Raw genomic sequence first — 23,244 nt, forward strand, 5'->3', positions numbered from 1 at the left:
AGGTTTGATAGGCATTCTTTGAACAAGTGCCCTTCCCCATAATAAACACTAGCTACATTCTCAAATTGATTCGGTGGCTTAGCTATAAAATTATTAAACCCATTAGTAGTAAATTTTTTAAGCATTGATGATATCGAAGATACCTGAGATGTGAGTGAAGTTAGAGCGTCTACTTCATGTATTCTAACGACTCATCTTCCTAACGCTACTCAATTGGTTGACCATTGATAATTGTTGTTAGCAATCCTCTTGATGATTTCATTGGCCTCGTTATAAGACTTAGAAAGGAGAGCACCATTAGCAGAAGCGTTCACTACCATCCTCGTGTGAGCATTGAGACCATTATAGAATGTCTCTAATTGGATGCAATGAGGGATTCCGTGATGAGGGAATCTTCGTAATAGTTATTTAAACCTTTCCCACACCTCATACAAGTACTCATCATCCAACTGTTGGAAGGTAGTAATCTCATTCCTCAACTTAGCAATCTTGCTAGGTGGGAAGTACTTCATAAGGAATCTTTCTGCTAACTCATGCCATGTGGTAATAGAATTTGGTGGCAATGAGTTCAACCAGGCTCGGGCTTTGTCCCTTAGTGAATATGGGAACAACTTTTATCGTAGTACATCTTCAGGTACTTCGACTAATTTGGAAGAATCGCTCACTTCCATAAACAATCGTAAGTGAAGGTGAGGATCTTTGGTAGGCATTCCACTGAATTGGTCCACTGTTTGAACCATCTGGAACATGACTGGCTGCACCTCAAATTGTTGTGCCTCAGTTTTGGTCTCCTAATACCTAGATTAAACTCATGAAACACTGGCACAACATACTGTCTTAGAGCTTTATCTCTATCATCAACAATAAGGATAGGATTTTGAGCAGGGTTCGCTTCGTTTCCTTGATTTATATTTTCAAAGTTCATCTCTTCGGTCCTTTGTTGAGCTGCTTGTCTTCTTCTTTGTCAAAAATTTCTATCAATCTCGGGTTCTACGGGGAGTAAGTCGATAATTCTATCAATACTCATAAACACCTGAAACAGTCATAAAAAAATAATGGAATTAAAATTAAACAGAAAAATAAACTAAAATGCAAAATTAACAATTTGACAAATAGTGTCTTTTAAAATAGTCCCCCGCAACGGCTCCAAAAACTTGGAACGGAGGAAATGTGCAAGTGTACACAATCGTTAACAAGTAATAAAGTGACAAGTAAATGTCGAGTTATTGTGCCCACATGAATTGTGAAAGAAAAATATTTATGAAATGTAAATCAAACACTTTGGTAATGGAGAAAATATGTTGTTTTGAACAAGTGATTTAAAAACTAAATTAACTAAATAAAAAGTAAAAATTCCAATGCACGCTTTTAAAAAGTTGAGTTTTAATCAATATGACATAATTGTGTTAGATCAATTACATTCCTTAACTTAGAGTTACCCATGTTCATGTTGTTACGAATATTTTCACGACAATTTGGTAATTTGTTAACTCTCGCACATACATACTTACTAAAGTAACGGATATCTTGAACATTTCTTAATGCCAATTTAAACAATTAATCAAAATTCATAAGCACATATAAGATTAAGTGAGGTAACAATATATCTCTATATTGAAACAATTTAATCACAATAATGTTGCAAGTTATGCAAGGCTAATGTATCGTTTAATCTGTAGCTAATTTAACTCTCAACTACCTTAGAAGATTAAACAAACAAAAATTAAATACTTTGTCAATTAATTACAATTTCAATATGTTTAATAATTAATTCTTCATTACCTTACATTTTATAATACAAGTATAACATAAGCATGGTTTTATTTAATTGAGCAACTTACCAAGGCTTATAACAACACAAACATGATTTTAATAATTTACATGGATAGAATGCAATCAATCCAACACAAATTAAATTTAAGCCATTTTAATTAGAACAAGAAAAATAATAAAACAATTAGTCATATTCATGATCAGAACATAAATAAGAAAATGAAAGAGAAAGGAATTAGGAAGCAAATCCAGTATTTCTCTGAAGCCAGACTAGTGCGCTCCTCTTCTTCTTTGCTCGTTGTGTTGAACTGAGGCCTCTATGAACAATTGAATGATGCTATTCCAAGATGGAAGAAGGCCATTTTTCAAGAGGGAAATTGGCGACGGAAAATGGAAAATAAGAAAGGGAATGGAAGAGAGAAAAGCAAGTGAAAGAGAGAGATGTGTGGGAAATGAAGGGTGTCTTGAATGAGGTAGCAAAGGTGGGTATTTATAGGTTTGAATGGATGCTAAAAATAGAAAATAATTAGTAGCCACACCTTCTTCCTTGGCTGGCTATACAACAAGCAAGTTTGAATGTTTCAAACTTTGCTAAATTTAGCTTAGGGCAAATCTTCAAAGGCACAAAAAATGGAGGAGTTTGAATGGAGTTTAAGGAAACTTTGAGGGCTATTTTTCAAGCATAAAAATAAAAAAAAATTCAGCTGATTGGTTTAGCTTGTTGGACGGTTTTGGGCTGTGAATTTACTTGTTGGATCAGTCTTCAATGCTTAGCACATTAGGCCACTTTCTCCTTCAGGCTTTATATTAAATTTTTAACCCAATTAACTGTGGATAAAAATTAAATATCAAGTAAATAAAATAATAATAATTTGGAATGTCCTTGGCTGGAAAAATATTTAGCCTTGCACCTTGTTCACTTTATGCAAAAATTTCTCCAACTGTTCAAGCCTTTCGAGGCGTATGCTGAGCAAATTTTCACCTTTTTTACAAAACTGTAAAAAATAAACCAAATTTTTGAAAATTTATTATAAAGATATTTAAAGATCAACATGTTAATAATTTAAATGCAAATTAATTATTTTATAATTAAAGTGTGAATTTCAACAAAAATTACTACGAAAGTGTATAAATTAGAACTCAAAAGGTGCTGAAAAAGTCTGTATATTTTTGTGTTTCCATGTATCCTGGGAGGACCTTTTTCTTAACCCTCTAACAACTTTGTGTGGGGGAAAATTGTTCTCTTTAGAAAACGTCACCCGTGCCTCAAATTCTACTGTTTAATTCAATATCGTCTCCGGATTTATCTTCTCTATTCAAATACCTCAACAGTTGCCACATCAGTAAAAAACTAACGACGATAGGTTTAGGTAACAATATAGTGGACAGAAAAAAAATTCAGGTACCAACTTGGGACAAAATAAATCATAAGTACCAGGGAGAAATGGACAAATTCGGGTACTAATTATATTTAACCCTATCTATAATTGTTAGTGTAATAAGGTAATGTTAGACATAGTATGAAAATAACACATAAAATTACCCTTAAACTATAATGATTAGTGTATACAATAAGATATTTTATAATCACACAAAATCTTACCAGTTGTGTTTTACACAAAACATTATGTAAGTCGTAAGAAATTTTATAATTGGGTAATTTATTATGTAATTCATGTTACACAATACATTACAATATCCATAATAATTAGTGTGATAAGGTAATATTTTGTTTAATCACATGAAACCTTACGAGTTTTGTGTTATTACTCAAAACTTTACAAGAATATAATAAGTACTATCAAATAATAATTTCTTGTCTAAAAATCATTATCCTTAAATTTTAATAATTAATGTAATAATGTAGTATTTCTTATAATTACACAAAACGTTAATCACACAAAATATTATGCAAATTAAAAAAATTGTGTAACTGATAAATGTATTTTATAATTTATTACATATAATGTTATTAGATCCATAATAATTAGTGTAATAAGGCAATAATTTGTGTAATGACTAGTTATTTGCTAAACAAGTTAAACTTACTTGAAGTTCAATTTAGTCAGCTAATTATAGAACCCCTACAAGTTTAATCTTTGGCAACTTTTACCCCTTATTAGAAAATGGGGACAATGGTATGAATGACCTTGTACGTTAAGGTTTGTGTTAATGTGGTGTCGTTACTTTAAAATTTTTAATTTCATACCTAAAGTTTTTATTTCGTCAATCAATCTGGTATCTGACTGTAACAATGTTAAATTTTTTATTGACATGGCATGTAGACCAATTAAGTGATGACACGTGGCATTGATGTTGAGTTTGTCTAAAAGCTGAAGGGACTTCTCTACGAGAAAGTATTGAATGAATTTGTGATTCCACATCATCCTTATCCCTTTCCAATAGGAGCATGACAAATCAGATTTTTCTTCCTTATTTTCAGCTAAAAATACTAAAAATTAGAAGGAAAAATTTGATATGTCATGCTCCTATTGGAAAGGGATAAGGATGTGAAATCACAGTTTCATACAATCCATTCTCCTTCTCTACAATTAGTAGAATTTTTTTCCCAAAATTAAATCAAAACATTAAAAAAACTCAAATTTTTCCAAATCAAATGGATTTGTATGAATTCAAGTCTCAACATTTCCCTAACTGTGGAAAAGTCTCAAATCATAAGTATTTTTTCTTCTTCTCTTTCGTTGATGTGCTCACTCTTGGATTATGCTTACAGATTATGAATTATGCTTTCTCAAATTATAAGTCTCAAAACATTGCTTATTATGCTTCCTCGGTTTCTTTCTCATGATTGAGTTTCGTACTAATACAAAAAATATAAATGGTTAAATTTAATAGAAATGTGGAGTTAAATGTAACGAGAAATAAAACTTAAAACTTAAAAAAAACTAAATATGGTGTGAACTGAAAAAAAAACAATTGGTATGAACATGAACATAAAAAAATAGCCATCTAGTATGAATCAAGCACCTTGCTGCTATCGAAAAAAAAACCATTTGCCCTTCACTAAACCAATACCACCATCCTCAAAATTTTTGTAACACCCCAAAAATGTATATTTTTGTTTTTAAAAATATGACACAAATATTTGTCTACTTTAGTGGTTAAGTGTTCTAGGTGTGTGTATGAGGTCCGAAGTTCAAGCCATGCCTTTGGTGAAATTTTGGAATTTTTTTCTGATTAAAGCCTTATCCTTGTTCAGTGGGCTTAAGTTTAATTATTTGTAAAATCATATCAGGATGAGCCTGTTGGTTTAAGTGGTAAGGGAGTTGGAGTGTTGGAGGTTCTGTGTTTGAATCTTTGCGTGAGCGAGAATGTTAATCTTTTTACTCGGTTTCCTGGAAGAGTTGTGTAGAAGATGGATTCTGAGTATTGGATTGTTAGTGGGTAGTTAATTTAGAGAAGATATGGGAGTAGGGATTTGAGGACTTATCAAGATTTTTTTATTTTATTCTTTTAAAAATTTGTTTCTCTCTATTTCTCTCCAAAATTCTGACGTCGACTTTCTTCACTTTTCTTCTTCGATTTTTCGCGGCTTCCTGTTGGATTTTTCGCAGTCAATCATCGCTCTTGCGTTCGTGGCCCTTTTTCATCTGGTAAGTGATCTCTTTTGGTCTTCTTCCTTTCATTTGGGGTCTAGCAACGTCAGTTTATGGTAATTAATCAATGTATCCTGTGTTTATGAGAAGATCAAGGTGCTAGGGTTTCCCAGTCAGCGCTTTAAATGTGCGGATTAACGTTGCTCGACCTAAGGTAAGATTTTAGTCAATTTAAGTGGGTTGTCCATTACTTTTGGTTCAGTTTAATGTCATTCTAAGTGTTTAATTCTAGATTTGTTTGTTCAATTTTAGGTATTAGAGTGCTTGGGAGTGTTTTTGCAACGAAACAAAACCAGGTATGTACCCGAAACACAGAAATAAGGGATTTGGCGAAAAGCTGAAATTACTTGCTGTTTGGATATCAGCAGTAGGCTATCTTTGAAAAATCACCATAAATTGTGGAAATCAAATTAGAGGATGAAAAAATATGGGATTAAATATATTTGAGTCTAGTTTCTTATAGAAGAAACGAAGTAAGCAAAAAAATTTCATATTATGAGATATTTGAATTTTAGTGAGATAGGGTCAGAATGATTTCAGAATCCCCTATCATGAATTTGGAAAATTATTAAAAATTTTATAAAAATAATTATGGGTTAGAATTTATATGTTTAATATCCTGAATTAGTCTATTTTCAAGAGAAATAAATAAAAACATCATCTAAATTCTGTACGAGAAGATAATTAATTTTTAGTGGAAAAAAATCGAAACTGTCAGAAAGCGAAACAGGGGAAACTTTAAAGAATAAACTGGACTTATTTGACAATCCAATAATTCTAAAAATTTTATGGTACGAAGATATGTGAGTCTGGTTTTAGGGAAAATTTGCAGATCTTAATTCGGAATTCTGTAGCTTAAGATACAAATAATTTAGTAACAGTGACTCAAGTAGACACCTTTGAAGAATCATATGAGTAAATAGTGGAAACACATATGAATAATTAACTAGCACGGGTTACATTAAAATGGATCACGAGGCCAAGGCTAATTTGGGTCATGTGGGCCACACGGGCAAACATGATGGGTTTGTAGGCCCATTTTCACTGTTTGACTGATAAGGTTGCACGGGTCGCCCAAGTCGACTGTGAACCTACTATAGGGTCGGTAAGTTTACCTAGACCCCTAATTGACTGAAATGACTGTATGATTGATATGATTAAGCTTAATGATGTCCCATTGATTTGATACTGTATGCCCTGTTTACATGCATGATATTATGTTATAGCATGTCATATTTGTATATTGCATTACATTGGGTTGGGGATTATAATGTTTGGAGGAAGTGTACTGAAAGGCCTCGAGCCTAATTTACTAGCAGTTCAGCTGCAAACTACTGTCTAGTGCCGCATTTGGTACTACTTAGAGTGTAGGGATGGGTGGGTTGATTATATCCCACACAGAGTGTATGGTTTGACGGATATGGTGCGTAGAGGGTGGATGGGTAGGATTTTTGTGACTGCATATCTGTTACTGCTACTGATACTGTGATGGGCTAAAGCCCTACTACATGACTGTTTTTGTACTGAGATGGGCTAAGGCTCAAACTGGACTGATACTGATATTGAAATTGGCTTAAGCCCACACTATGATTATTTTTTTTACTGTCTGTTCATTTGTGTGGGGATTACACACTGAGTTTACGTAAACTTACCCCTTCTGTTTAATCTGTACAAGTAATCCCCAGATATAGGCGGATCGATGCAGTGGAGGACTCAGTGGTGACCACACGACTTCTTTTACATTGTTTATTACTTATTTATGATTTTACTTTTATTTGGGAGTATTTTGCTGTAATTATGACCTTTACGGATTTTGGTTTAAATTTGGTTTTTATAAGGTTTTATGATTTAAATATGCTAGTGTTAGGTAAAACTCGAGTTTTAAAATGAAATTAATGTTTTATAAAAAATACCATGAATACGCAAACTGTTTAAAAGCTTCAGCAATAAGAAAACATTTTGAAATTGAATAACGATTTGTAAATGAATAATATTTTTGAAATGAACGACATGATTTGAAATTAACATAAGATAATTAAAAAAAATGGTGAAATAGAAAAGGGGATTTAGCGACGACATATTTTTCGAAAAGCACTACCTTGTGACATCGTCATATTCGGCCATAACGTCTAGGCCGGGTCTGGGGTGTTACATTTAGTGGTATTAGAGCCAGGTTGCAAATTTCAGCTGTGGATGTGGGTTTTTAAGACGTGGTTTTTGAGAATTGATTTCTAAATATTTTTACTGAAAGTGTGGTACACCAAGTCTCCGACACCAATCTAGTAAGTTTTCTAAAACTGTGAATTGTTTAAACTAAAGCTAAAACTGTCTATAATAGTATATCCTGAAACTGCTATAGGTAGTATATACTGAGACTACTATAGATAGACTATATTGAAAACACTTAAAATGGTGTATACTAAGACTGTAGTAAAACTGATAGACATTGATTGACACCGCGATGTATGAAACAAACTTTACACTTCTAATATTGTTTTCATAAAATATCTGCTAATAACCACTGGAACTGTACAATGATGCATAAAATTGTTAATACCAATAAAATGCAATTAGAAAATTAGCATCACAGGTACTCGTGGACAGGGTACAAGAGGCCGTGGTAGAGGCTGTAGAGGTGCTCGAGCTGGGTCTTCGTCATCTGGAAAGCTGCCAAATTTGGATACGAGTGAGACACCAGTGTCGCCTACTACTGAGGCTGGGTTTCAAGATCGCATGGCTGGGGTTGATGCATTGTCCCAGGCCATGCTAAGGATTTTGGAGAGGGTTGTTGGACCCAATACTGGATTTGGGGGTAGAGGGTCGGTTACGGAATGACTCCAGTCCAATGGAGCTGAGCTCTTTAGAGGCGTTACTAGGGTTGCCCCTAGTGTGGCTGAGTACTGGATTGAGGCCACGGAGAGGATCATGGATGATCTAGATTTTACCCTTAAGCAGAAATTAAAGGGTGCAGTCTCACTGTTGCGGGACGAGGCTCATCAGTGGTGGCTGACTGTTAAGGAGGGCACTCAGCCCGAACGTCTGACTTGGGAGTTCTTTAAGACCGCCTTCCAGGGGAAATATGTCGGAGCTAGTTATGTGGATGCACGTTGGAGGGAGTTTCTGAATCTTACATAGGGGGTCGATCAATGGCTGAGTACGAAGCCGAGTTTCTGAGACTGAGCCGCTTTGAGGATGGCTTCAAAGATAATTTGAGAGTTCTGATAGCCCCGCAAAGGGAGCGAGATCTCTCTGCCCTGGTCGAGAAGGCAAAAATCACTGAGGAGGATATGGAGGTAGTCATGATCGGAGAACGTCGGAACTACTTATCCAATGTGCTCTCTACACTAGTGGCAGGGAAGTTGGTTCGTAAGGGATGTGAGGCATTCTTGTCCTATGTAAGTGTTTCAGATTCTAGAGACTTTACTGTTAAGGATATCAGAACGGTAAAGGATGTTCTGGGTGTCTTTTCTCATAAGCTATTGGGTTTACCTCCAAATCATGAAGTGGAGTTTGGGATAGAGTTCCTTCATGGTACAGATCCAGTGTCCATTGCTCCCTATAGAATGGCACCGAAGGAGCTTGTGGAGCTTAAGGCTCAGATTTAGGAGCTTTTAGATCGTGGGTTCATCTGCCCTAGTATGTCTTTGTGGGGAGCACCGGTTCTGTTTGTAAAGAAAAGGGATGGATCCATACGTATGTGCATTGACTACAGGCAGCTGAATAAATTGACCATTAAGAATAAGTACCCCCTACCGATGATAGATGATCTGTTTGACCAGTTTCAAGGAGCTTCATTTTTCTCTATGATTGGCCTTTGATATGGATATCATCAATTAAGGGTTAAGGAGGCTGATGTTCATAAGACGATGTTTATGACTCGTTATGGTTACTACGAGTTCCTAGTGGTACCATTCGGACTGACTAATGCACCGACAACTTTTATAGATTTAATGAATCGAGTGTTCCAGCATCATCTGGATCGTTTTATGGTGGTATTCATCGATGACATACTGGTTTACTCGGGGACTGAGGATGAGCATGATGAACACATTCGAGTCGTTCTTTAGACTTTGAGGGAAAAACAGCTCTATGCTAAGTTTAGTAAGTGCGAGTTCTGGCTACGTGAGAAGACATTTCTTGGTCATGTAGTTTCGACTGAGGGGATTCAAGTTGAACCTCGAAAGATTGGAGCTGTGTTGGAGTGAAAGCAGCCTAGGAACGTGTTTGAGATCTGCAGTTTTCTGGGATTGGCGAGATATTATCAATGATTTGTATAGGGTTTTTTCATTGATTGCGGCACCCTTAACTAAGCTGCTACGTAAGGGTGTGTCATTTAACTAGACTGATGCACAGCAAGAGAGCTTTGAGAAGCTCAAGACTGTACTGACTGATGCTCCTGTTCTGATACAGTCAGAGCCTAGAAAGAAGTTTACTGTTTATAGTAATGCATTACATGTCAGTTTGGGATGTGTGTTGATGCAGGATGGTAAGGTGGTAGCCTATGCATCTCGTCCGCTTAAGACACACGAGGCGAACTATCTGACACACGATTTGGAGTTGGCCACCGTAGTCTTTGCATTGAAAATCTGGAGGCATTATCTGTATGGTGAAAAGTGTATCATCTACACTAATCATAAGAGCCTCAAGTATCTCCTCACTCAGAAGGAACTTAATCTCAGGCAGCGGAGATGGATTGAGATGCTTAAAGACTATGATTGCACCATTGAGTACTAACCTGGTAAGGCCAATGCGGTGGCCGATGCGTTGAGCCGTAGGGCTATGATCGATCTGAGAGCGATGGTCGCTCGACTTAGCCTATTCGACGGTAGAAGTCTGTTGGCAGAACTTCAGGTCAAACCGACATGGATTGAATAGATTCGAGTTAAACAGTTGGGGGATAAGTCTCTCAAGTTGTGTTTTCGTCAGGTTAAGAATGGTGGCACTACTAATTTTGGGATAAACAATGATGGGGTACTTTGTTTTCGAGGTCAGATTTATGTACCGAATGATGAGGATTTAAGGCAGTCGATTCTAAGAGAGGCACATAATATTCCCTATACTGTGCATCCCGACGGGAACAAGATGTACTGAGATCTACAAGAATTGTACTGGTGGCAAGGGTTGAAACATGAGGTTACCAACTTCGTTGCTTGCTGTTTGACTTGTTAGCAGGTTAAGGTTGAGCATCAGTTACCTTAGGGTTTGCTGCAGCAGGTTAAGATACTGTTATGGAAATGGGAGTGAGTAACAATGGACATCGTTAGTAGGTTACCTCTAACACCCAATAAGAAGGATTTTGTCTGGGTCATCGTGGATCGATACTTGCCGTTAGCAGAGTTTGCCTACAATAATAGCTTCCAGTCTATCATCCAGATGGCACCTTACGAGGCATTGTACGGTCGTAAGTGTCGCACTCATTATGTTGGACTTAGTTGGGCGAGCGATGTGGTTTGGGTCTTGAGTTGGTCTCTAAGATAGAGGATAAGGTTAGATTGATTCGGGATCATTTGAAAGCGACTTTTGATAGGCAGAAATTGTATGCGAATTTGAAGAGGTGTGAGATCGAGTATTCTATGGGGGACTTTGTTTTTCTCAGGGTCTCGCCATGAAAAAAGGTTCTGAGGTTCGGCCGCAAGGGCAAGTTGAGCCCTCGGTTTATTAGACCTTACTGCATTCTGAAATGTGTAGGACCTATCGTCCATCAGTTGGAGTTACCTCCAGAGTTGGACCATATTCATGGTGTTTTTCACATCTTGATGTTGAGGTGCTACTGCTCTGATCCCACACATGTTGTTTTTGTTGAGGAGATTGAGGTTAGGCTAGACTTAACATTCGAGGAGGAGCTGATTCAGATTCTGGAGCGTGATGTAAAGGTCTTTTGGAAAAGTCTATACTCTTAGTGAAGGTTCTGTGGCATAATCATAGCACTGAGGAGGCCACGTGGGAGCCTGAGGATGCAATGCGTCAGTAATATCCTCATCTGTTCTGATCAAGTAAATTTCAAGGATGAAATTTTCTTTAGGGGATAGAATTGGAATGCCCTAAAAATGTATATTTTTGTTTCTAAAAATATGACACAAATATCTGTCTGCTTCAGTGGTTAAGTGTTCTAGGTGTGTGTATGAGGTCCCAAGTTCAACCCATGCCTTTGGCAAAATTTTGGAATTTTTTCTGATTAAAGATTTATCCTTGTTCGGTGGGCTTAAGTTTAATTATTTGTAAAATCATATCAGAATGAGCCTTCCGGTTCAAGTGGTAAAGGAGTTGGAGTGTTGGAAGTTCTGTGTTTGAATCTCTGTGCAAGCGAGAATGCTAATCCTTTTACTCGGTTTCCTGGAAGAGTTGTGTAGAAGATGGATTCTGAGTAGTGGATTGTTAGTGGGTAGTTAATTGAGAGAAGATAGGGGAGTTGGGATTTGAGGAGTTATCAGGATTATTTTTGTTTTTTTATTCTTTTAAAAATTTGTTTCTCTCTCTTTCTTTCTAAAATTCTGACGTTGACTTTCTTCTTCACTTTTCTTCTTCGATTTTTCACGTCTTCCAGTTGGATTTTTCGCAGTCAATCATCGCTCTTGCATTCGTGGCCCTTTTTCATCTGGTAAGTGATCTCTTTTGGTCTTCTTCCTTTCATTTGGGGTCTAGCAACGTCAGTTTATGGTAATTAATCAATGTATCCTGTGTTTATGAGAAGATCAAAGTGCTAGGGTTTCCCAGTCGGCGCTTTAAACGTGCGGATTAACGTTGCTCGACCTAAGGTAAGATTTTAGTCAATTTAAGTGGGTTGTCCATTACTTTTGGTTCAGTTTAATGTCATTCTAAGTGTTTAATTCTAGGTTCGTTTGGTCAATTTTAGGTATTAGAGTGCTTGGGAGTGTTTTTGCAAAAAAACAAAACCGGGTATGTACCCGAAACACAGAAATAAGGGATTTGGCGAAAAGCTGAAATTACTTGCTGTTTGGACAACAATAGTAGGCTAAATTTGAAATATCACCATAAATTGTGGAAATCGAATTAGAGGATGAAAAAAATATTGGATTAAAGATATTTGAGTCTAGTTTCTTATAGAAGAAGCGAAGTAAGCAAAAGAATTTCATATTATGAGATATTTTAATTTTAGTGAGATAGGGTCAGAATGATTTCATAATCCCCTGTCCTGAATTTGGGAGATTATTAAAATTTGTGTAAAAATAATTATGGGGTAGAATTTATATGTTTAAAATTCAGAATGAGTCTATTTTTAAGAGAAACAAACAAGAACAACATGCAAATTCTGTACAAGAAGATAATTAATTTTTAGTGCAAAAAGGTTGAAACTGTCAGAAAGCAGAACAGGGGAAATTTAATGAATAAATTGTACTTATTGACTAAACCAATAATTTTGAAAATTTTATGGTAAAAAGATATGTGAGTCTGGTTTCAAGGAAAATTTGCGGATCTTAATTTGGAATTATTTAGCTTAAGATACAAATAATTTAGTAACAGGATCATATGAGTGAATAGTGGAAACACATGTGGATAATTAACTAGCACGGGTTACATTAAAATGGATGACGAGGCCAAGGCTAATTTGGGTCATGTGGGCCACATAGGCGTGTGGGCCCACACAGGCGAACATCATAGGCTTGTAGGCCCATTTTCATTGTTTGATTGATAAGGTTGCACGGGTCACCCAAGTCGACTGTGAACCTACTGTAGGGTCGGTAAGTTTACCTAGACCCCTAATTGACTGAAATGGCTGTATGACTGATATGATTAAGCTTGATGATGTCCCACTGATTTGATACTGTATGTCCTATTTACATGCATGATATTATGTTATAGCATGTCATATCTGTATATTGCATTACATTGGGTTGGAGGATTATAATGTTCGGAGGAAGTGTATTGAAAGGCCTCGAGCCTAATTTACTAGCAGCTCAGCTGCAAACAACTGTCTAGTGCCGCATTCGGTACTACTTGGAGTGTAGGGATGTGTGGGTTGATTATATCTCCACATGGAGTGTAGGGTTAGACAGAGATGGTGTGTAGAGGCTGGACGGGTAGGATTTTTGTGACTGCATATTTGTTACTCCTACTGATATTGTGATGGGCTAAAGCCCTACTACATGACTGATTTTCTACTGAGATAGGCTAAGGCCCAAACTAGACTGATACTAATACTGGAAAGGGCTTAAGCCCAGACTGTGATTATTTGTTTACTGTATTTTCATTTGTGTGGGGATTACACACTAAGTTTACGTAAACTCACCCCTTCTGTTTAATCTGTACAGGTAATCCCCAGATATAGGCGGATTGGTGCAGCGGAGGACTCAGTGGTGGCCACACGACTTCTTTTACACTATTTATTACCTATTTATGATTTTACTTTTATTTAGGAGTACTTTGCTGTAACTATGGCCTTTACGAATTTTGGTTTAAATTTGGTTTTTATACGGTTTTATGATTTAAATCTGCTAGTGTTAGGTAAAACTCGAGTTTTCAAATGAAATTAATGTTTTATCAAAATACCATGAATACGCAAACTATTTAAAAGCTTCCGCAATAAGAAAATGTTTTGAAATTGAATAACGATTTGTAAATGAATAATGTTTTGGAAACGAACAACACGATTTGAAATTGACATAAGATAATGAAAAAAATGGTTAAATTGAAAAGGGGATTTAGCGATGACATATTTTTCGAAAAGCACGACCTTGTGGCATCGTCAGATTCGGCAATAACGTCTAGGCCAGGTCTGGGGTGTTATAATTTTACTCAACTAGAACAAGCCCTAAACAAAAAGCCAACATAAACCTGAAAAATCAAAGTAAAGAGTACAAAGAAGAGTAAAGAAATAGGATGGAAATTGGGCATGAAAGTAAGCGAGGAGTGAAGGTTTTGGTTCCCTTAAGTCTCGAAGTGTTGGAGTAGGACAAAAAACCAATTATATGATGATGGTAATAACATACTTGATTGCAATAATCTTTATAATGAGAAAGTCCAAAGAATGATATGATTATTAGTAAATGTCCTTAGTCAAGTATTATTGTGGACTCGGACAAAAATAATGCATTAAGACTAATGTGTACTTGATTGATGAAAGGTGTTGTTATAGATATGTGATCCACCATGAGAATGCTTCTTAGATTATCATGTAATAGTCACAACATTTCTCATAGTGATAATTATATTTATGATCCTTAGACTTGAGATCATTATAGTATTAACATCATGATTTGTATGCTTTGGCATGTCTTCCTTAAATGGTTGTACAATGAAGAGTAATGTTGGGTATGCCACAATCTATGTAGTGGGACAAGAATGATCAAGATAGGATTGGTCCCTCCTACATAAGAGGAGTAATATCTTAGGCTTCTTGATTGAGTGAGACTAGAAATACATGGTTATGCTCAAAAAGAGTTTATATGAGATATTATGCAATATCTTAGTTTACTTGAGAACCAAGAAACAAGAGATTGGACTATACATGTGTGACTGTTCCATGAGTTATGTTCAATCTTGATATTGTAACACCCTATACTTAACCCAATCGCTAGGTCCAAGCTAAAGTGTGCCACATTCATTATCAAAACAACTACGATCTATTCATAATTAACTTATACAATTTATAAGATAAAGTAAAAAAATATACATTCCTTAAACATACCAAAGTAAAGTCTAAGTTTCATTTATATATGTATTTAATAACCTACAACATTTATTTACCACAAAAACTAACCTATTAGGTACATGGCCAATGTAAATAAAGTTGGAAACAAATTAACATTGCTGAGATCGAGTTGTGGATTGGATGTTGAGGTCGATACTCAGAAATCTCAAATTAATCCAACCTGCGCAGAGAGAGAACAACATGTACGCTGAGTAAAATACTTAATGATATTTTTATCATCTAAGTAATATTAGCATTAACAATTCTACATATAGTAAACATGTATGTCTTGTTGGATCTAGTGCCCTAAGTGTAGTATTTTCGTCTAAGTACACATGTAATTTTTTCGAATAGATTGGTTAATAAAATTATTTAAGAATTACATTAATACTTTGTATTATTGTCCTGAAATAGTTTTTGCATGCAAATCAAAATGGAAGCAAATGTTTCTCATTGGTTGTCTAATGTTTAACTAAACTAAGCGATACTATGTAGTTGGATCGTAATATGAAAAGACAACTTGTATTAGTAGACAAACCTAAGCATGTCCTTAGTCTAATCAGAAATGAGAAAACTAATTGAAAGACTAATATGTCGTCTATCAAGTCCAATTGTCGAGATGCCTTGTCTTGCTGGAGCGGATGACTCCCAGAATATAGAGACGTAGATGTGACTGACTGAACTGACAATACATGAGACTGGACCCAAGTGAAATAGATCTCGAATCCGTTTATGGATTTATTTGCTTGTGAAGTTAATAGTGTGGCATACCTAAATACTGAGTGGATGGTGGAGTATGTATACGTGACTTGTATACTTTAATGTTAGTAAAAGCCTGAGTTCAAATAGATAAGGAACTAAAAGTTAGTGCGTTGGGTGTACGACTTCTGCAGTATGTACTGTCATTCACAACAGTGGAATTTATAGCCCAAGACATGGGTAAATGATATCCTTTCATTGGCATTACATGGTTGTTGAAAAGTAAACATGCCCATGAGTCTAACATCTTTTTGATGAATGACTTAATTATTGTTCGATAGTAATTGACATTTTCTGAAGGGAGATGTAATGGTTACCATGAGATAAAATAGGACCATATTGGGAGAACGTATATTATCCCAAAGAGATCAAATATGTCCTATGAGGGTAACACACTTATGAAAATGTCATTGGATGAGCATTAAGTAGTTACTTTCGTAATGGTATGTCGTTAGGGAGAGTCAATCATGATACTATAGTATAATGAATTTGTGACTAAATGACTTTAAAATTATTGGGCAAAAAGCCAAAACTTAATTATAAATCATTATGTCCAATCGATCCCTCCACTAGCTTGCTGAAACCAGAAATGAATTGCGTGTTTGAATAGAAATGAACGTAATGAATATAAAAAGAGAAATGGGAAACATTCAAGAATGATTATGGCTTTTTCCAAAATGGAAAAATTTAATCATTTGGAAATGAATGTAGGTTTCCACAAATAGAAATGCAAATGATTCATTTGCAATTTTATATGGATTACTTAAAAATAATCAGAAGAATAAGTTTATGTATTTGAGCTATTTTGAAAACCAAAAATGATAGTAAACTGTTTGGTTACATTAAAAATGTTGAGTTATGAAATATTGAATGTATTTTCTCGAAATTTTACTAAGGGTAAAATCGTCAAAATTTTATTATGGGTAAAATAGGGATGAGAAAATTGTTTAATATAGAATATTAAAGCTTATTTTAGGAAATAGAAAAACCGGATCGGGTTGGATCACATTAAAGAGTATTGGGTCAAAAGGCCCAAGAAGTACCCGTAATTGGACCAGATGTGAGAGAGGCCGAAAACCCCTCATATAACATGAAGGACGTGACAACCCTAGTAGGAATACTTGGGTGTGCCGTCCACCCAATTCTTACTCTAAGTAGAAAGTGTCTTTCCTATTTGAAATAAACCATTACAACTCAACAAGAGTTCTACATTTTCTTCGTATAAATAGATGATACCGGTAAGGCATAATAAAAAAATTTAAGGGATTGTTACTCTGTTGAAAAATAGAGAGAGTTTATTCTCAAATATCAAATATATTTTTCTGGAATAAAAATTCTATAAGTTTCTATTAAGAAGAGAGAATTTATATTTTCAAACCAAATAAAAGAGAGAAAACTTTTTCTAGTTCTGTATTTCGATTCAATTGGTTCGAGCCCAAACTCGAAGAAGTTCATGGTACGAGAATAGTGGAAAAGATCATTTGGTTGAAAGCCGAGAACAACAAATGTCTGCTAAGCCGAAAACATAGGTATGAATTTGGTTAAGGTTTTTTGCTATAAATATCACAAACCAAGTTGATTTTCAAAATTTTAATTTTTCGCTATGCAAGAAAACCATTTTCAAATCGGGATTTTTCCAACATGTCTATATATGCATAACTATCACATATATGCATAACTATCACATACTTATAACTTGGAGTTACTAAGCTTTACATTTTCAATATAAGCATATTAAGTGTGCAAAAATAACAACAAATCTTCCCACTTCAATACTTACTATGTAGACATTTCATTATGCTTATTCTAATAACATTTTAATCATATCAATATAAAAACACGCCCTTGTCAATTCCATTATCCGATTTACCACTTCTGATATCACCTAAACCATTTGTTTCAATCAATATACTACCATTTCCATGTTTAATACAAGTTTACATCAGCTCAAATACTATAAACTGATTAGCTAATATGTCTCATACAAAATCATATGCAATTATAATTAATTCATCAAGATCACTAGCATCTTTGCATAACATACCAAGTTCGAAACCATTTACGATTCATGACCCAATAGCCATATTCAAATACCAATATATAACCATTCCATTCCTACTCTAAACTCATACTATTTGTGACACAAATAACTAAACCATTTAGCATGACCCAACTAAAATACAAGCCTAAACTACATTCTCATATAACTAAACCATTTAGCATGACAAATATAAAATTCGAATAACTCGGTCTACACTTAATATTTTTCTACTAAATGAGCTATGACTAATTCCCAACCTTTAAACTGCACAAAACTACATGTTTCAAGGTATCAAAATTTTTCGACAAGTTTTGGCCATAACAACAAAAATTCATTAAAACCCGAGAAATCCTTGACAAAACTTCAAAGTTACTTTAGAAAGCTTCTAATTAGGTTAAAACTAATTGAAAAACACTTTAAAACCACAAGTTATTGTCCACAAACTCGAAATTCACCATTAAAGACTCGTTTTTCAGCTTTTACTTAACACGTGTTTTAATGGCTAAAAATTCAGTTTAAGAACTAAATAACATTTAAAATTAATAGGAAGACTATTCGTTACCTTTGACGGAAAAAAATAGATTTTTCAGCACAAATACGAGAAACCCACAGTTTAGGAAGATGATGAATTTGATGAGATTTTTTGGTGTTTACTTAGAATATTTTGAACATAAATGGATTGAGAATTGATAGAAATCAAAAGGGAGAAGATTTAGCAACCAAAATCGATGAAGAGGACTTGAGAGAGAAAAAACGGCACAAGCAAGAAGAAAACAAAGCTTTTTCGTAAAACAAGCTAGGAAGGGGGTTTTTTTAGGTTAGTTTTAAAATTATAGGCAATTTTCTTAATAAAAACTCTCAGTTTTGACCTTGTTACAATTCAATCCTTTTCCAAAACTAAAGATATTTAAAACTCGTTTACAAAAATGGACTTAACTTATTGAAAACCATTGTTGAAAACATTATCAAATACCAACCTTATGAAATTTCAAGTTCATATAGACCAAAATTCCTAAAATACCTTTAAAACTCCTAGGCCCTATTTTGGTGTGTTACAATTCTCCTCCACTAAAAATAATTTCGTCCTCAAAATTTACCTGAGCTAAAAAATAGGGATACTGACGTCTCATCGCTTCCTCAGTTTCCCAAGTAGCCTCTTCCACTTTGTGGTTGCGTCATAAAACCTTAACAAATAGAACTCTATTGTTTCGTAAAACTTTCACTTCATGGGTTAAAATCTCTACTAGTTTCTCATCAAAAGTGAGATTAGGTTGAACCTCAAACTCTTCTACTGGCACAATATGCGACGGATCTAAACGATAGTTTCGAAGCATAGACACATGGAAAACATCATGGATTTGCTCAAGTTCTGGCGGTAACTTGAGTCAATAAGCTATCGGTCCAATCCTTTCAACAACTTCGTAAGGTCTAACATACCTTGGACTTAATTTACCCTTTCTTCTAAATCTTAAAACCTTTTTCCATGGGGAAACCTTCAAAAACACCTTATCGCCAACTTGAAACTCGATATCTCGATGCTTCAAATCCGTATAAGATTCCTGCCTATCTGTTGCTCCTTTCAACCTTTCACATATCAATTTTACTTTCCTTTTGGTCTCACGAACTAATTCTGGTACAACAACATGCTTTTCATCCAACTCTGTCAAACACAAAGGAGTTCTACACTTCCTACAACACAATGCCTTAAATGGTACCATGCGAATACTCGCTTGGAAACTGTTATTGTAAGAAAACTCTGCTAAGGATAGATTTCGCTCCAAACTACCACTGAACTCAATCACATAGCTTTGCAACATATCTTCTAACACTTGAATTACCCTTTCCGATTGACCATCAGTTTCGGGATGATAAGCTGTACTGAAAGTGAGCCATGATCCCAAAGCCTCTTACAAAATCTTCCAAAACCTTGAAGTAAACCTTGGATCCCTATAAAAAATAATTGAAACTGAAACCCTATGAAGACGAACAGTCTCAGCAATATACAACTCTACCAACTTCTGCAACGAATAATTAGTACACACTACTAGGAAATGCGCACTCTTAGAAAACTGATCAACTATAAACCAATCCAAATCCTTCTTTGATGGAGTAAATGGAAAACCTAAAACAAAGTTCATAGTAATCCTTTCCCACTTCCATCTAAGAATCACAATATGCTGCAATAACCCCAAAGGAAATTGATGTTTAGCTTCCACCTTTTGACAAACTAAACATCGAGCCACAAAATCTATATTGACACTCTTCAACTCAGGCCACTAAAAAATTTCACAAAGATCATGATACATCTTCCCACTACCGGGGTGCATAGTATAAGGCTACTATGTGCCTCGGTAAGGATCGCTTGCCTTAAAAACACATCTTGCAGCACACACAATCTACTTAGGAAATTCAAGATACCATTGCTGTCTACATGGAAATCCCCCTTAATTCCTTGCTCAACCTATCGAATCCTCTTTAGAAAATCCCCATCTAATAGTTGATTTTCCTTAATCTACTATAACAAAGTCAGCCTTACTTGAAGTTCAGCACACAAACCACCATCACTAGCTAAACTCAAGCGCGTAAGCACAGCTCTCAACTCCGTCATCAACTTCCTACTCAAAGCATCATCAACAAAATTTGCATTGCCAGAATGATACTCAATCACACAGTCATAGTCCTTCAATAGTTTAATCCAATGCATTTGCCTTAAATTCAACTCCTTTTGGGAAAGGAGGTACTGAAGGGTCTTATGATCAATGTAAACACGCACTTCTCTCCATAAAGATAATGGTCAAACCTTAAGCGCAAGCACCGCAATAGCTAAGTCCAAATCATAAGTAGGATAGTTCCATTCATGCCCTTCAACTGCCTTGAAGCATAAGCCACAACTGTACCCTCTTACATCAACACACAACTAAGCCCTATATATAAAGTGTCACTATAAACCACGAAATGTTTTCCAGGTTTTGGTTGAATAAACACAGGTGCCTTCGTCAACATTGCCTTATGCTGATCAAAACTCTTTTGCCTTTCATCAGTCCTTTCGAACACCACACTCTTCTAAAGTAGTTTCGTTAAGGGTGCAACAATGAGAGAAAACCCTTCAATGAATCGACGATGGTAACTAGCTAAGCCTAAGAAACTCCAAACTTCAGTAACACTCCTAGGCAACTTCCACTCTACAATAATCTAAATCTTTTTTGAATCCACTCGAATCCTTTCTACCGAAACCACATGTCTCAAAACTGCCACTTCCTTAAGCCAAAATTCAAACTTAACTTCGCGTATATTTGCTTATCCCTCAAAATCTACAAGACAATCCTTAAATGTTCGTCGTGATCCTCTTCAGAATGAGAATACACCAAAACATCATCAATGAAGATGACCACAAATTGATGCAAGTACGAATGAAATACTCAGTTCATCAAATCCATGAACGCAGCAGGGGCATTAGTTAAACCAAATGACATCACCAAAAACTCATAATGCCCATATCGGGTCCTAAAAGTAGTTTTCAAAACATCAGACTCCTTCACCTTTAACTGAAAAAATCCAGATCTTAAATCAATCTTCGATAACACCATTGCACATTGAAACTGATCAAACAAATCATCAATCCTAGTCAAAGGATACTTATTCTTAATAATCAGCTTATTCAACTGTCTATAGTCAATACACATCCGCATTGTACCATCCATTTTCTTTACAAATAAAACTGGACACCCGACGGAGATACACTCGGTTGAATGAACCTTCTATCCAACAACTCTTGCAATTGAATCTTTAACTCTTTGAGCTCTTCTAGTGCCATGCGATAGGGCGTAATGGACAACGGTGCAGTACTAGGATAAAGCTTAATTCCAAACTCCACTTCTCTTTTTGGCGGCAAGCCAGACAACTATTCAACAAACACATCAGGAAAATCCTTAACAGTTCGAATATCCTAAACTCTCAACCCCTTACTAACCAAATTCATCACATAAGCCAAATAAGCTTCACAACCTTTACCCATCACCTTCTCAACCTTCATAATCCAAACTAAATTAGACATAAAACTCTATTTTTTGCTAACAACAACAATTTCCATCCCATCACCATTTCTCAAGGTAATTCACTTAGTCTAAAAAATCTACCTTATCCTTATGCTCAGTTAACCAGTCCATACCCAAATAAAATCAAATTCATAAAAAGGCAGTTCAATGAAATCAACATAGAAAATGTGCCCTCGTATCATAAGAGGACACCTACGATAAACTTTATTTGCAACAACACTATCTCCAAAGGTACTAATTTCAATCATTCTCAAATTAGCAGTCTCTATAGGAATCCCTAACTTACAAGCTAATTCACTCAGAATATATGAATGTGTAGAACCAGAATCAACCAAAGAAAATAATGGAACAAATTGTAAAGTGAAAGTATCTGCAATAACATCATTAGATCTTGATCCTCAGGTTCCCTAACAGCATAAACCCGAGCTAGACCTCCAGACTCAACCTGTGACGCTACTGTATGAGCAATAATCCGCTGCCCAACCGGTCTCCCATTACCTCTACCACGACCACGACCCCTAGCAGGCGTAGTAGTAGGTGTCAAACTCTGAGTCTGTGATACTTCTATTCTATTTGGACAATCCCTAAGAAAATTTTCTTTCGAACCACACTTATAACATCCACCTGTCAACTTACGGCACTCTCCAGGGTGTCTACGATCACAATGGCCATAAAGCGGCCATTTAGAACCACCAGTCGTACCACCAGTGCTAGTCACAACATTACATTATTGTTTAGACTGACTCAATCAAGACCCACGTCTTGCACCCCTACCACATCTATAATTATCGTGCCCCCTCTTAGACGGACATCCAAAAGCACCATCGAAAGCCCTCTTGCCAGTTTCAGCAACTACAGAACGAGTTGGCTCAGCCAAAGTCTCTTTCACAGCCTTGGCTTTTTCCACAAGCTCATCAAACAAATCTGTATTTTGGGCCACTAAATAAACCTGAATCTCTCGATTGAGCTCGAAACGAAACCACTTACAATGGTCCTTCTCAGGCAACACCATTTTAGGAGCATACTGCCTGAGGCGTACAAACTCTGCCTCATAGTCAGCCACAAACAACCCACCTTGCACAAGATCAAGAAATTCTTACTTACGAGCTTCCATATACTGCTCGCCCATAAACTTCCTCCTAATCACCTCTAAGAAATAATCCCAAGTTATATGGCCAGTGGTTGTACCTCTCTTAACAGTATTCCACCAACGATGCGCCTTCCTATCAAGTAGGGATACAGTACAACCCAACTTCTCCTCATCAGAATAGGACATCTGCTCTAGGATCATTTCGAATCCTTCCAACCAGTACTCAGCTATGGTTGGATCGATCCTTTTAACTCTGAAAA

General features: G+C 35.7%; 1 non-coding gene across 1 annotated transcript; it reads left to right on the forward strand.

Moving 5' to 3' along the window:
• The first annotated feature begins 375 nt into the window (after positions 1 to 375).
• On the forward strand, positions 376 to 482 carry LOC128040137 (small nucleolar RNA R71). Its single transcript, XR_008194797.1, has one exon. It is a non-coding gene; the product is annotated as a small nucleolar RNA R71 (small nucleolar RNA).
• The last annotated feature ends 22,762 nt before the right edge of the window (positions 483 to 23,244 follow it).

Source organism: Gossypium raimondii, chromosome 3 (genome assembly GCF_025698545.1).
Source record: "Gossypium raimondii isolate GPD5lz chromosome 3, ASM2569854v1, whole genome shotgun sequence".
Lineage (NCBI taxonomy): Eukaryota > Viridiplantae > Streptophyta > Magnoliopsida > Malvales > Malvaceae > Gossypium > Gossypium raimondii.